Source organism: Micromys minutus (genome assembly GCF_963924665.1).
Source record: "Micromys minutus genome assembly, chromosome: 20".
In the NCBI taxonomy this organism is placed as follows: Eukaryota; Metazoa; Chordata; class Mammalia; order Rodentia; family Muridae; genus Micromys; species Micromys minutus.
Window position 1 is genome coordinate 27,906,686 of NC_137955.1, and position 15,896 is coordinate 27,922,581.

Here is a 15,896-nt window from a genome sequence, read left to right on the forward strand (position 1 = left end):
AATACACCTTCTTCTCAGCACCCCATGGCACCTTCTTGAAAATTGACCACATAATTGGACACAGAGTGAGCCTCAATCAATATAAGAAGATTGAAATACTCCCATGCATCCTCTCAGATCACCATGGTCTACGGCTGGTCTTTAACCACAACAAAGACAACAAAAAGCCCACATACACATGGAAAATAAACAACGCTCTGTTAAATGATAGCAGGGTCAAAGAAGAAATAAAAAAAGGAATTAAGGATTTTCTAGAATTCAACAAAAATGAAAACACAACATATCCAAATCTATGGGATGCAATGAAAGGAGTGCTGAGAGGAAAACTCATAGCCCAAAGTGCTTCCAAAAAGAAACTGGAGAAAGCTTACAACAGCAACCTGACAGCACAGCTAAAAGCCCTAGAACAGAAGGAAGCAGATATACCCAAAAAGAGTAGACGGCAAGAAATAATCAAAATTAGGGCAGAAATAGACCAAATAGAATAAAAAAGAACCATTGAAAAAATCAACAAAACCAAGAGTTGGTTCTTTGAGAAAATCAACAAGATTGATAAACCCCTAGCAAGACTAACTAGAGGGCAAAGAGAGAGTATACAAATTAACAACATCAGAAAGGAAAGTGGGGACATAACAACTGAAACTGAGGAAATTCAAGAAATCATCAGATCCTACTACAAAAACTTATACCCCACAAAATTGGAAAATCTGGAGGAAATGGACGAATTCCTAGAAAGGTACACGATCCCAAAGTTAAACCAGGACCAAGTAAACCATCTAAATAACCCTATAACACCTAAAGAAATAGAAGAAGTCATCAAAAGTCTCCCAACCAAAAAAAAAGCCCAGGTCCAGACGGGTTCAGTGCAGAATTTTATCAGACATTTATTGGGGATATAACACCAATACTCTCCAAAGTATTCCAAAAGATAGAATCAGATGGAATACTACCTAACTCATTTTTTGCGGCTACAATAACCCTCGTACCTAAACCGCACAAAGACCCTACAAGGAAAGAGAACTTCAGACCAATCTCACTTATGAACATTGATGGAAAAATACTCAACAAAATTCTTGCAAACTGAATCCAAGAACACATTAAAACGATCATTCATCATGACCAAGTAGGCTTCATCCCTGGGATGCAGGGATGGTTTAATATAAGGAAATCCATCAATGTAATCCACCATAGAAACAAACTCAAAGATCAAAATCACATGGTCATCTCACTAGATGCTGAGAAAACATTTGACAAAATCCAACACCCCTTCATGTTAAAAGTTTTGAAAAGAACAGGAATCCAAGGTCCATACCTAAACATAATAAAAGCAATATACAGCAAACCAACAGCCAACATCAAACTTAATGGCGAGAAACTTGAAGCAATCCCACTAAAATCAAGGACTCGACAAGGCTGCCCACTCTCCCCTACCTATTCAATATAGTACTGGAAGTCTTGGCTGGAGCAATTTGACAGCAAAAGGAGATCAAGGGGATACAAATCGGAAAGGAAAAGATAAAAACATCACTCTTTACCGATGACATGATAGTGTACTTGAGTGACCCCAAAAATTCCACCAGAGAACTTCTACAGCTGATAAACAAGTTCAGCAAAGTGGCTGGATACAAAATTAATTCGAACAAATCAGTAGCCTTCCTATATTCAAAGGACAAACATGTGGAGAAAGAAATTGGGGAAAAGGTACCCTTAACAATAGTTACAAAAACTATGAAATACCTTGGTGTGACTCTAACTAAGCAAGTGAAGGACCTGTACGACAAGAACTTCAAACCTCTAAAGAAAGAAATTGAGGAGGATCTCAGAAAATGGAAAGATCTCCCATGCTCATGGATTGGAAAGATCAACATCTTAAAAATGGCCATCCTACCAAAAGCAATCTACAGATTCAATGCAATCCCCATCAAAATTCCAACCCAGTTCTTCATGGAACTGGAAAGATCAATGTGCAATTTCATATGGAATAACAAAAGACCTAGAATAGCTAAATCCATCCTCAACAACAAAAAAAACATCTGCGGGAATCACTATCCCTGACCTCAAGCTATATTACAAGGCAATTGTGCTGAAAACTGCATGGTACTGGTACAGAAATAGGCATGTGGATCAATGGAATAGAATAGAAGATCCAGAAATGAGCCCTCGTGTATATGGTCACCTGATTTTTGACAAAGGAGCAGTAAACATTCAATGGAAAAAGGACAGTCTATTCAACAAATGGTGCTGTTCCAACTGTCACTCAGCATGCAAAAGAATGACAATAGACCCTTTCTTATCTCCTTGTACAAAGCTCAAGTATAAGTGGATCAAAGATCTCCACATTAAACCAGATACACTGAAACTATTAGATGAGAAAGTAGGGAAAACCTTAGAACACATAGGCACAGGAGAAAATTTCCTGAACAAAACACCAATGGCTCAAGTTCTGAGGTCAAAGATTAACAAATGGGACTTAATGAGATTGCAAAGTTTCTGTAAGGCTAAGGACATCGTCAAGAAAACAAAACGGCAACCAACAGAATGGGAAAAGATCTTTACCAACACCACATCAGATAGAGGCCTAATATCCGAGGTATACAAGGAACTCAAAAAGCTAGACACCAGAGAATCAAATAACCCTATCAAAAAATGGGGTACAGAGCTAAACAAAACGTTCTCAGTTGAGGAACACTGAATGGCCGTGAAACATCTGAGCAAGTGCTCGACATCCTTAGCCATCAGGGAAATGCAAATCAAAACAACCCTGAGATTCCACCTCACACCAGTCAGATTGGCCAAGATCCAAAAATCAGATGACAGCAGATGCTGGAGAGGCTGTGGAGAAAGAGGAACACTTCTCCACTGTTGGTGGGGTTGCAAACTAATACAACCACTCTGGAAATCAGTCTGGCGATACCTCAGAAAATTGGATATAGTACTACCTGAAGACCCAGCTATTCCACTTCTGGGCATATACCCCTGAGACACTTTAATACACAACAAAGATATATGCACCACAATGTTCATAGCAGCTCTATTTATAATAGCCAGAAGCTGGAAAGAACCCAGATGTCCTTCAGAAGATGAATGGATACAAAAATTGTGGTACATTTACACAATGGAATACTACTCAGCTACCAGAAACAATGACTTAACCAAATTCTTAAGAAAATGGCTGCATCTAGAGAATATCATCCTGAGTGAGATAACCCAGTCACAAAAGAACAGACATAATATGCAGTCACTGATATTGGGATGCTAACCCCAGAGGCTTGCACTCCCCCAGAAACAACTCACAGACTGTGTGAAGTCCAAGAAATAAAACAAAAAAATATATATTTAAAAAACAAGAAGACTTTGACTATTTCCATATTGCGTTTTGTTTTGCATGTACTTTATGCTCATGGTAACTATTAGGTTTTCAATGCATACTGTCAAGCCCTTGAAAAAATCAAGTACTGCCTAAAAAATATATTCACATAGTTTTATGTAAAAAATATTTTAATATCTGAAAAAACAGTACTGACAAAAATGTATAATTTTAAGCAAAAAATGTTTAAAATCTGTACATTTATCTTTGTTTTGTAAAATAAAGTCGTTTAAAAAAAACAAATACATTTTTGTAAGTACTTGGTTTTTTCAAAGGTTTGATAGTGTGCCTTAAGATCTTGCTAGTTACAATGAGCATAAAGTACATGTAAAACAAGATGTAACCTGGAAATAGTGAAAGTCTTCTTGGTGTGCAAAGATTAAGCATAATGAGTTTTCAATTTTTACTTGACCTTTGTTTTTCTTGAACTTCATACAGTCTTTGAGTTTTTTCTGGGGTGTAGCACTCATTCTTAAACAAAACAAATGAACCAAAACCAAAACAAAACACACAATAAAAGCTTCTTTTCCTTACATTTATAACTACCCATCCTTCATTTTACAAATAGTTATTAAATGTCTGCTTGATGCAGATTCAGTTCAAGGTTATAGGAATATACCTGTGAGCATGGAAAATAAAGGGAACAGTAAAACGAGTCTGCCTGACTAGAGGTTCACCCCTACCTGTGCTCAGCACATTAGAACTGTTGTCTCTGTTTCTCAGGTTTGTTCTCAGGGTCAAGAACATTTCCATTCTAGCTGAGGTATGAAATCTGAGCTCCAACAGTTAATATGCCATCAATATATGTATTCTTAACATCTCAATAATAAAACATGAACCTGACACTCTGTAAGCATGTGATATTATGGGCTGAATTATAACCCCTTAAAATTCATTTCGATTAATCTCCTAGACTGTGATTGTGTGTGGAGACAGCCTATGCAAAAAGACATGTGTAACGAGGTCATGTGGATTGTCTTCTTATAAGTGTCCTTATAAGAAGAGGGGAACCCTAGGGAGAGGCACACTCAAAGAAAAGACTTCATGAGAACATAGGACGAAAGTGTAATCTACAAGCCAGGGAGTGTTCAGGCTTAGGAAGAAATGAATGTGAATACTTTGACCTTGGGTTTCTTCTAAGCAAAATGGATAAAAAAAAAAAAAAAAAAAAAAAAAAAGAACCACCTGGTTTGTTATGGTTACCCTAAGTAGCCAGTACAAGATGCTGTATCAGGTAGAGATCAGACTCAGAGGCCCTGTGTTCTCTTCCCTTCACTCAAGCATTACCACTGACATTAGGAATAGCTCCTAGGAAGTCTATTCAGACCCATTTCCACCTTCCAGGGGCTGGCACTGCATATCAATGACCATGAGAGAGAAGAGCAGTGGGGTGAAGAATTACTCTTATTTTTGGCTTTCTTGTTTACAGGTCCTCCACCGAGGAGAGGAGTGCACAAAGGACAAATACACACACTTCATTTTAAGTGTATCTCAGTCTGTAGAATGTAAAACATGCTCCTGGGTCTAATTACATATGAAGCCAAAGCAAAGAATTTCCTTTCCCAAGTTGTCCATGAGACTTTTGAGTTTTTGTTTGAGTGAAGCAGGCTAGCTGATGGAGCCAGACTGCTCTTCAGACTCAGCCTGTGATTTGTATTATAGGATAGGAAATATGGCGTTGGATAGGCCAACCTCTTTTACATACTACCTGCATCTGGCTGTAGTTGACTGACTGGATGCTACATGTGCAGTGATTTAGACAGAAAACCCAGCATCCTTGTCTTGTGTAGCTCCCCTCTCCCACCATCAGCACCAATAAAGAGAATTGGGAGCCTAATAATGAGAACCCAATCACTGCAGTGGTCCTGTGAAGGGCTCTGTTAAGTTCATTCTAGAGAAAAAGGAGGGGATTTTTCTTTGTAAAAGAAAAATGGCCCGGGTGGTCATGCTGGTCCAAAATTGAATTGTGAACAAAAATGGGAAGGCAACATCTGAGGAAATGAAGAGAGGTCAATTGGACAAACTACAGTCTTTTTACAGATCTACTGTGTTTGCTGTCTTAACTGATTTACACTTTAGAAAATAATGATGAAAAGTTACAAAGTGTGTATCCAGAATCAGACACCAGATGATACAGGGAACTGGAAATGAATCTTTTCAGAGTCTTTCAGGATTATTGATTTATGCAGAACTCTAAAATGATCCTTAAAATTGTTGCCCCTTCTGCTGTTTGAGTTTACAAACTTCACAGATGTGAAAATCACCACCATTACTGTTTTTCTATAAGATGAAAAAGGGAGAAGTTATCCACACAAGGTCCAGAGTAAGGTAGCTCTGAGTTCATCAAAAGGGATGGTGACTATCTCAAAATAAGACACTTGGAATAAGCCTAGGACTCTCATGCTGGCCTCCATCATGACAAGCTTACTAACTGTAATGAATGCCTGCAAGGTCCTCCACTTAGAGTTCAAAATAAAACCTTTCCTTGCAACTCACAAGAAAGCAAAAACCAGTTACTCAGTTACAAGGAAGTGAACCAGGAGCTCAGAAGACCTAAGTGCCAAACATCCCTCTCCTATGAGAACACACCTGCTCAGCACATTGTGTTCAGCCTGTGAAAACCTGACTGACTCCAGACCCAAAGAACTGCAAGATAGTTGTGTTGTTGCAAGCAACAAAGTTGGTATCCATGCAGACAGCTGCTGCTCCGTTTGGACACTGAAATAGGAAACGAACACACAGGCACTGTGGTTACTTCTATTTAAAATGGGAAAGTTGAATAAGAAGTCAGCACTTGATAGAAAATTAATTTGAATCTGGTTTCTGGAGCACAATGCCTTAACCATGGCATTGCTCTAAGCTCCAGTCATTTACCTTATCTGTGTTAACCACTTCTTGAGAGTTTCCACAGATAGGCCAGTTGTAGGGCTATGTCCCCTAGTATAGCTAGTCTGAAAATCCATTTTCAAAGCTCTTAACACTAAATCCTTGGCCCCTCAACCAGTCTCCTACTCTATAATAACTCTATTTTTTTCATAGATGAGGGAAAAAATCCTGCAGTATTTGAATTATAGCCCTGTGGTTAAGAGAAAATGACATTCACTGGGGAAGCAACTTGTTATGGTCTTAGGTACGCTGCCAACTGCCATGAAAAGGGGCCTTTTAAATGTCATTTATACATTAAGAAAGATTTAAAGGGATACTAAAAAATATACCTAGCTGGCATTGCCAACATCTGTAGGTCTTTTATACACAAGCATGTGGGGCTAAAATTCAAGTTATTCTTTTGATGAATTAATAGAGTACACTCTGAAGAGCCCCAGGTCTGAATCAAAATGTTTTTTTTATCATACTTCATTTAAGAAGATTCACTGAAATACACCAGACCTTCAAAGACATGGGGCATCTACCTAAAGATAGAAGGCTCCGTTGTCTAAAAAGACTCTTTTGGAAAGAAAAAAGAATATCGAGAAGAATAAGAGTAATATTTTGCTGCTGAAGAGAAATGAACCTGACGAATTTTCTTCAACTTTCCGAAAACTCAAACAAAACTTTCACTAACTTAAATAAATGACTAGAGTCATCATAATGGTCCAGACCAGATGGTGCCCAGGCAGCCCGTCCATCTCCTGCTCAGAAACACTGGTTATGGTGTATATCTGCTGTGCTCAGCTTGGCCTTATTCCTGTAAAGGACAGTTGGATGAAGTTTATTTACTTTAACAAACAATACTGACAGAGATACAGCTGTAACCTACTTGGCCCTACCGATGCATTTCACCTGTGGCTGTAGATAATTTAGCATCTCATGTCCTTGTTACTTCATTTCTGTCCCCCACTCTTCCCCTGTGGCATGTTCCTGGAAGTCCTCTCCCCTTAACCTTCAAGTATCCCAGACTGTGCTTTGGCTCAACTCATTACACCCTCTCCACTTGCCTTGGCGACACGTCAGAATATGGACGCACTTTGCTTTCCAAAGTTGCTGGAGCACAGTGAGACATTAAATTGAAAAGTGGTCCTGATAAAAATGCCATATGAGTCTGACTATTACCATACCGTGTACATCAAGTTGGTTTTATTGTAAGTGATGGATCTGTGCCAGACTGTTTAATACATTTTAATCTTATGACACAGAGCATGCATTGGTAAGACTTTTAACAGCATCAGCATTCTCTGAAATGGATTCGCTTCAAGGAACGTGATCTTGAAGGATAAAAAGCATTTTGCAAAGGTGACTAAATCTGGATTTAAGTCTTGCAAGGTAATGTTGGGTTTTTAGTGGGAGTTTTTCCAAACAATAAGCTAAAACATTCATTAAAAAACATGCAAAGAAAAATTTAAATGATGTTAAGATCTGGGGGTTATTTAAAGTTATTGGTGTAGAAAGGAGTTGGCATCTTATACTGTATCTGGTACCCTAATATGCTCTCTTGAGGGTGGATTCATCTGTTCTAAATTGCTGATAAGTTTAGGGGGAATGTAAGATTGCACCCAACTCAATGCCCAGCACCTGAGAGTTGTTCAAGTGATAGTAAGCACAAGCCCCCCAAATGAAAGATTTGTCTGAGTGCCGGCAGACAAAAAACAGGCAAGATGCCTGTTAGTGAATAAGTATGGATATATGGAATAATAATCTTCTGTGCTGTAATGATATTTCTTTTTATTCAGTGTAAGTAAACCAGACCTGTCCACTATTATTTATGGGCTCCTGAGCCTTGTCTAAAAGCAACCTAGCTACTTAATTTGAACAGAGAGGCCACCAAGGTGACCTGATTCACTGAAGAAATAAAAGACAGAATGCTCTGATGAAACACTTTGTTGCACTCTGTCACATGGTGAACTTTGGGGGACAGAGGGAAGGCAGAGGGGGCCTCTAGCAGCTCAGTAAGAAGCATGCTCCAAGCAAGTAAACAAAAAACCTTGCCTTCAACAGCTTTCCTCCAGCCCAGCTGACTCCCTCTGCAGCCTCTTCCATATTCCCAGCTCCCATTTTCCTTCCAGAGGCTTAATGCCTTTTAATCACTTGGTTTTTAGATTTGTTGACAGCGTTTCTTGTGGTTTTCATCTACCATGTGTAGCTCTCTAAGCAAAAAAAAAAAAAAAAAAAAAAAAAAAAAAAAAAAAAAAGTAGCCCAGGAAACTGGTTTATACTAAGATCACGGGGTCTTGGGGAATTCTTATCTGTCTATATTTATTTATTTATTATAAAGAAATTTATTAAAATAAAGGTGTTTCATTTCTTTAATGCGTTAGTCTATTTCCTGAATAGCATGGAGTAATTAACAAATACCTTATAGTAGAAAAACAGCTCTTTGAATAACATTTCCTAGCACCCTTTATACTAATACTTCAGAATGACTCTACTTTACTTGTGGGTCTTTCAGGCAACTGAGGACCAACATGGTAGGGAAGAGCAAGGACAGGTGAATGCTTGACCGAGTGAAGGGCACTGTGCTGGTAACAGTATTGTTGATCCCATCTGCTCTTGCTCCAGAGAAAAGAACAGTTTATTCTAACTCAGACAAAGGTATCCAAGGCCAGAGATGTGGATCTGTGTTCCCCTGAACACTACGCTGCATTCTAGAAGCATCCATAGTGAACTATCATAGTCACAAAACCAAAGCCATGACTAATGATTAACAAATATCAGGTCTATGGGTCATAGCAGCCAAGTGCAGAAACCTCATCTATAGGTTCCAGGTTAAGAGTACTTCTAACTCTGGGATGCTTTGATCTAGACGTCTGCCAGGTTTAGCAATGTATTCTGAAAGTTTCCCTTAGTGATCATGCGAACTATAGAGTATATACAAAGACTGGCAGGAATGGGTATTAAAAGGGAAAAGAGATATCAGACAGTGTTAGGTATGAGTTGCAACTTCCCATCTCTCCAAAATCTCAGTAGGTAGTGAATTTGTCAGCCTGCAGCAGCTTCAACATGAATATAGGTTTTCAGAGAACTGTATTTTACAGCACTAGAAGTATTCAGTTCCAAATTAATCTACAGCTTCAGGAAAAGAAAAGGTTAGCATAAAAAGGGTCAAACTTACCTCTTTGTTTCTCATGTTATTTTGAGTCTTCCCAAAGAAATTTGTGCTACCTGCATAAAATTCATTCAAACTGCATGCCCTAGAAACTAAGGACTTCTTTTGGGGTTTGTGTATGCAAATATTTATTGGATAGATACCACCTAGCAACCTAAAAGTATTTTAAAGTTTGTTTCTGTTTTTTGTTTTGATCGCTCAGATAATCCCTCATAAAGCCTAGCATTGTGCTGAAACTTGGAAAATATGTCTGCCAGTTATATCTTTTTGAGGTTGCGGAGAAAGAGGAACACTTCTCCACTGTTGGTGGGGTTGTAAACTGATACAACCACTCTGGAAATCAGTCTGGCGATTCCTCAGAAAATTGGACATAGTACTACCTGAAGATCCAGCTATTCCACTTCTGGGCATATACCCCAGAGACACTCCAATATACAACAAAGGCACATTCACTACAATGTTCATAGCAACTCTATAATAGCCAGAAACTGGAAAGAACCCAGATGTCCTTCAGTAGATGAATGGATACAAAAATTGTGGTACATTTACACAATGGAGTACTACTCAGCCATCAGAAACAATGACTTAACCAAATTCTTAAGAAAATGGCTGCATCTGGAGAATATCATCCTGAGTGAGGTAACCCAGTCACAAAAGAACAGACATAATATGCAGTCACTGATAGTGGGATGCTAACCCCAGAGGCTCGCACTGCCCCAGAAACAACTCACAGACTGTGTGAAGTTCAAGAAAAAAAGAAAACAAACAAACAAAAAACCCGTCATGCTCAATCCTTACACACAAAGAAAACATTGACTAATTCCGGGTTACCTCCTGTTTTACATGTACTTTTTGCTCATTGTAACTAGTAAGACCTTAATGCAGAGTATCAAACCTTAAAAAAAAAAAGAAGAAAAAAAAAAGCCAAGCACTGGCACAATTTTATTTGTATACATTTATGCAAAAAATGTTTAAATTTTTTTCTTTTATCTTTGTTTTTTAAAATAAAGCTTAAAAAAATAAACAGTAGGTCTTCTGCAAAAAAAACCAAAACAAAACAAAACAAAAAAACAAACAAACAAAAAAAAAAACAATTCCTCGGCTATTTGTGATCTTAGCCACCCTAGTAGAACCCTCCAAAACAAATAAAGGTATAAACATTGAAAAAAAAAGATTAAAAATAACCTAGAGCCTGGAATGGTGGTTTATGCCAATAATCGCTGTGCCTGGGAAGTAGAGGCAGGGGAACTGGTGAGTTTACGGTAAGCCTCATAGTTAGTTCAAAAGCTTGCCAAGCTCCTGAAAGCATGAAGGATAAAGGAAGAAAGCAAACAAGCAAGTGAGAATGAGGAAGGAAGGAAGGATGGATGGATGGAAATATACTTAAGATTCTTATTTGCTAAGGAGCACAGGCTATAAAGTGGTACTTCTGTCCAAATAGAGAAGATGCTACCTTAGCCATAACATGCCAGGAGATCAACCTAACAAAAGACAATAAGCAAGTAACAAAACCCCACATATTTCAATAAGATGCATCTGTTCCTTGGTTTACTCAGATAATTGTCATTAATTCTTAGGTTTTCCGTTTATTTTGCATTCTTTTGCAGACTTAAAGTTTGATTTTGTTTTAACTTGGCATGCTGCTCCTGTCTTCCTCCTCCAGGTTCAGCTTATCCATCCAAGCCTTCTCTGCTGGTTCTGTGCATATAGTCTTCCCACTGCCTCACCTGGGATCTTCCTCACTCACTGCTTTGGCCCATGGGAGGCACTGTTGGGACTTGGGAGGTGATAAGGGTTAATGATCAGCGTATTTCTTCATTGATTTCACAGATCTCTGCTTTGCCACTATTCTGGTGGTGTTTGTGTTCACCTCCAAGTCACAGAAGCGACTCTCTCTGATCTGGGATCACTTTCCTCTCTTCCTGAGTTCATGGAGTACAGTTCCGTGTCTGTTGCTTACCATTCCTCAACTGTCATCTAGTCCCTCCCAGGTTCTTAGATGAACCAGATGATCAGTGAGATATTTCCATCTATTAAACTGGGTTGCACCTGTATTGTTCATCCTCAAGGATTTCTGGGATCACCAGTGAGAAATCTGAATTTGTAGTGTCATACAAAGTGTAAGCTGTGAATAGTATGTGTTTCAATTCTTACATAGTGTATCTCAGATAATTCATAGGATTGTCAAACCCAGTTTTATGATAAATTAATACAAGCTCAAAGGAACACTTATCTTGAGTTAACCAAGATCAAGGGGAAGAAAGTTAATTCTTAAGCATTGTATATACTCTGGAGTCGGATATAAGTTGGCTCTGTCTCTGGTCTCCATGTCGGTTGTATGTAACTCAGACATGAAAGATCAACATAGATGACCTTAACATACCTTTGCTCTCAACCTGAGTTTTAATCTTAATAGTGTATTACATATGAGTTACACCTCTGCCTGCAAGATTGTAAAGCTTCTTTATGATATCATGGAGAACAAGTGTCATATTTTATGCATTTTCTCTTTTATGACTCATAGTTGATGAAGTAGATGTTTGGGATATGAATGGGTATCTGTGGGACATCTGTTGATATGGGGACTTCGAAGTTGAAAAGGGACAGTCACTGGTTTAATGCAGGATCATCTCTAATTATGGCCTTCTCTGTGCATGCACAGAAAGTATTTGCTTTGTAGGTAGCAATTGTGATTTATATGTATATATCAGGTGAATTGATCGTGGGATTGATACTCCCAGAGTCTAAACTCTTGAATCCCATTCTTAGCTAAGCTTCTATTTAGTAAAAAGATTTTTCAAAATAAATACTGATGACAAATAACAATGCTTTTCCAGACACTCTTCTCAAAAGTAACTCAAAATATCATGCTATTCCTGAAAAGCAAGCGAACCCCAAAACAAATGCCAAAGGTAAATATTTATACTTTCTTCTAACAGTCCTGGGAGGGGCGAGTGGTGGTTTATCCCTTGAACCAGTTCTCAGAAGTACACGTAGACAATGACACCAGATGGCTTTGGCTCACAGATCCTTCCTTTCTTTGTTTGCTTCTTCTTGAGTAGGCACAATGGACTCTAAGAACCCTCTATAGTTTTTGTTCCCACATTTGCATACTTTCAAAACTAAAAAAGAGAGAAAATAATAACTTTGGCATATATGGACTATTATAAAGGCTCCTGGGTGACATAGACAAGGTCTACAGATTTAGAGGCTATATGAAAGCCAGATGAGCAGTCTGCTTTTAAGAAAATGTCTGTACTTTTTCAATTTACTGAGATAAATGAAAAAAAAAGATCATGTCCTAAAATAAGTTTTGAAAACTGAAGAAGCGGCTATGAATAGAAGATCGTGAGAATCATGTGGGTAAGTCTGGTATAAAGATAGAGCATGGGGTGGAGTTATGACAGATACCCAGCTGACTGAGAATAATAGATCAAGCACACAATTACTGGGAAAATCCAAAAGGGAAGACCTCGCTCATTTCCATTTTTATTAATGACAGCAGTGCTGGGTGATTCTTGGAAAACAGACAAATAACAATGAAAGATCCATCATACATGAACCATTTTTAGAGAAGACAAAACTGACTGCTTTGGCAGAGTGGAGAAGATGAGGGTGTATACACCAAGGCACATAACTGCTCATTTCATTGGAGGTATAAGTCAGTTACACAGAGGAGGACTCATTGTGAGGCACTGATAATTATAATTTCTGGAAAAGGAAATAAAGGTAAATAAATGTACAAAGGGATCAAGGGTGCCCTACTCAAGTACCTATTTAAGAAACTGAGCCCAGGATAATAGGTGAGAAGTCAGTAATCAGTGGAATGGACCCACAGAAAAGTGGGAATTGATCTACCTCAAGATCCAGCTATATCACTTTTGTCCATATACTCAAAGAATGTGTCTCCTTACCACAGAGACACTTGCTTAACCTGGTTATTGCAGATACATTTATAATTGTCAGAAATTGGAGACAAAGTAACAATTTGGTTGATGCATGTATACAGAAAATGGGGTATATTTCCTTAGTGGAATATTGATCAAACATTTAAATATGAAATAGTAAAATTTGTAAGTGGTTGGAAATAAAAAAATGTCATTCTGAGGAAGACAACAAAGACCCCAAAAGACAAATAAGGTAAGTATTTGGTTATGTGTGGATGTTAGCTGTTAAGTCATTGGTAGGCAAGGTAAAATGCACTAAAATATATAAATTGAGAGAGGGGGGGAGAGAGAGAGAGAGAGAGAGAGAGAGAGAGAGAGAGAGAGAGAGACAGAGAGAGACAGAGAGAGACAGAGAGACAGAGAGACAGAGAGACAGAGAGAACATGTACTTGTGAATACCTCCCCAGCCCAATTGCCAGCATGTCAAGATACCCACAAAAGTACAATACCCATAGCAGATACCCATAGAAGTGGCACACACATGTTGGTATGAACTAACAGGTCTCTTATTGGACTTAAGGCCCACTCAACAGAAAAGAAATGATTCCTGGTACTGGAAACCTAGCCAGTTTCCCAGAGCTAGTTGGATTTGGGGCCTTAGAATAGAACCTATTAGCACCAGCATAATTCCTTATGACACTCTAAATGATATGCTTATACCAGCCATTATCACTGAAGCCTCTCTAGCAAATGGAAATCGTCACAGAAAACACAACTGGAAGCAATGCCGAGACCAACAGATCATGGGGAGCCCAGCCACAGTGGATATATCTGTATCACAGCTCCTGCATTTGTAGCTCAGGGGACATCATGGAAGAGGGAAGTGGAAACGTTTTAAGACTCAGAATACCTGGAAGTCTGCTGTGAAACTGTTTCTCCTAGAAATGGCTGCATAAACAAGATTAGAACAATGGCAGCACCAATAGGCATGTTAACGTGGAAGGAGAATACGTTTCACTGGTTCTCACTCCGTGAGAACTATGGGCAACCGCTGACTGCTGGGGGAAGGAATTAGGTTCTCTCTCAAGTATGTGCACCCCTACTGGTTGTCCAACGAGAAATGGTCAGCCTTGAAATACCAGCAACAAAAACATTCAGTTGGTTTGTGTGTGTGTGTGTGTTTATATTCTTGCTGACACATACATACCTAAAGTGGTTATCAGCTTGAGAGTGTGAGGCATGGGATGGACTGATGAAAAATAGCTGGGAGGGAACTTAGGAAGGAAAAGAAGGAGAAAAGGTGGTGTGATTTGATGGCAATTAAAATATATATCTAAAAATCTGTTTAAAATTGCATTGGTGTGTATGTAGACATCCCAAAAGACTTGACTGGGATATGCTTCTACCAAGCTGTGCAGCAAGTATCTCTACCCACTGAGTCACCTTACTGGCTCTCCATCATTTTAGACAATCCTTCCCAGTACTGGCCTTATCATTTTCCTACCATAACATCTGGCTCTGTTTTCCTTATGTATTATGAGAATTAAGGCCAACCACAGTGGCTCTGAACTAGTAGGTCATGTCGCTGGAACATGTACTGTGAATCAGAATCTAAGCACTATCAGCCAAAGACTGACAAACAGTCCCAGAATTCAGTGTGTCTGCCAATGTCTGTTCCTTGAGGAAAGATGGATCTGTTTCTGATGTGATCATTCTCTATTGGCAGCAGGGACCTGAAATGAGCACAATTCTAGGAAACAAACAATCAGAAATTCCAGAACTTCTGTATCAAGAGTGACTTTTTTTTTTAATTTAAAGAGCCCACCTCCAGTAGTTAGACAGTGCCTCATAGAGAGATGGGAACAGCAACCCACCTTCAAAATTTCTGACCCAAAATTGTTTCTATCTAAAAGAAATCCAGGTACCAAAAAAAGGAACAAGTGGTTGAACAAATGACTTATTAGTGACCAGCCCAACTTAAGATCCATCCCATGGGCAGGCACCAAACCCTGATATTATCACTGAAGCCATGTTTTGGTTGCAGACAGAAGCCTAGCATGGCTGTCCTCTGAGAGGCTCTGCCAGCATCTGACCGAGACAGATGCAGACATTTATACCTAATCATTGGATTGATGTTGGCGACCCCCTTTGAAGAGTTATAACAAGTACTGGAGGAGCTGAAAGGGGTGGTAACCCCATAGGAAGACCAACAGTGTCAACTAACCTGGACCCCTGGGAGCTCCCAGAAACAAAGGGTAGAGAGGATGGGGAAGGAGAACTCTGGGAGGGGCACTGGGAGGGGGGGTCAACACTTGGGATGTATGTAAAGTGATAAAATAATTAAAAATTGAAAATCCTACTTAAGGTATACATATTATTTTTATAGTTGTCCTTGGCTAAAACTTCTAGGCCATCCTATCAAAAGATAACCCAGAATATAGAGTAGACCAAATCAAATGAAGGTCAGAAACAAGTGAAGGCAAGTTGGCCATGCCTGCTCAGCTGGGCAGGCTCACTCCGGTCACCTAATCTTTGCCTTGGAGAGAAGCACATATAAGCCCTGGAGAGTGTGTGGGTCCAGAACATGCATTTATCTATGCTA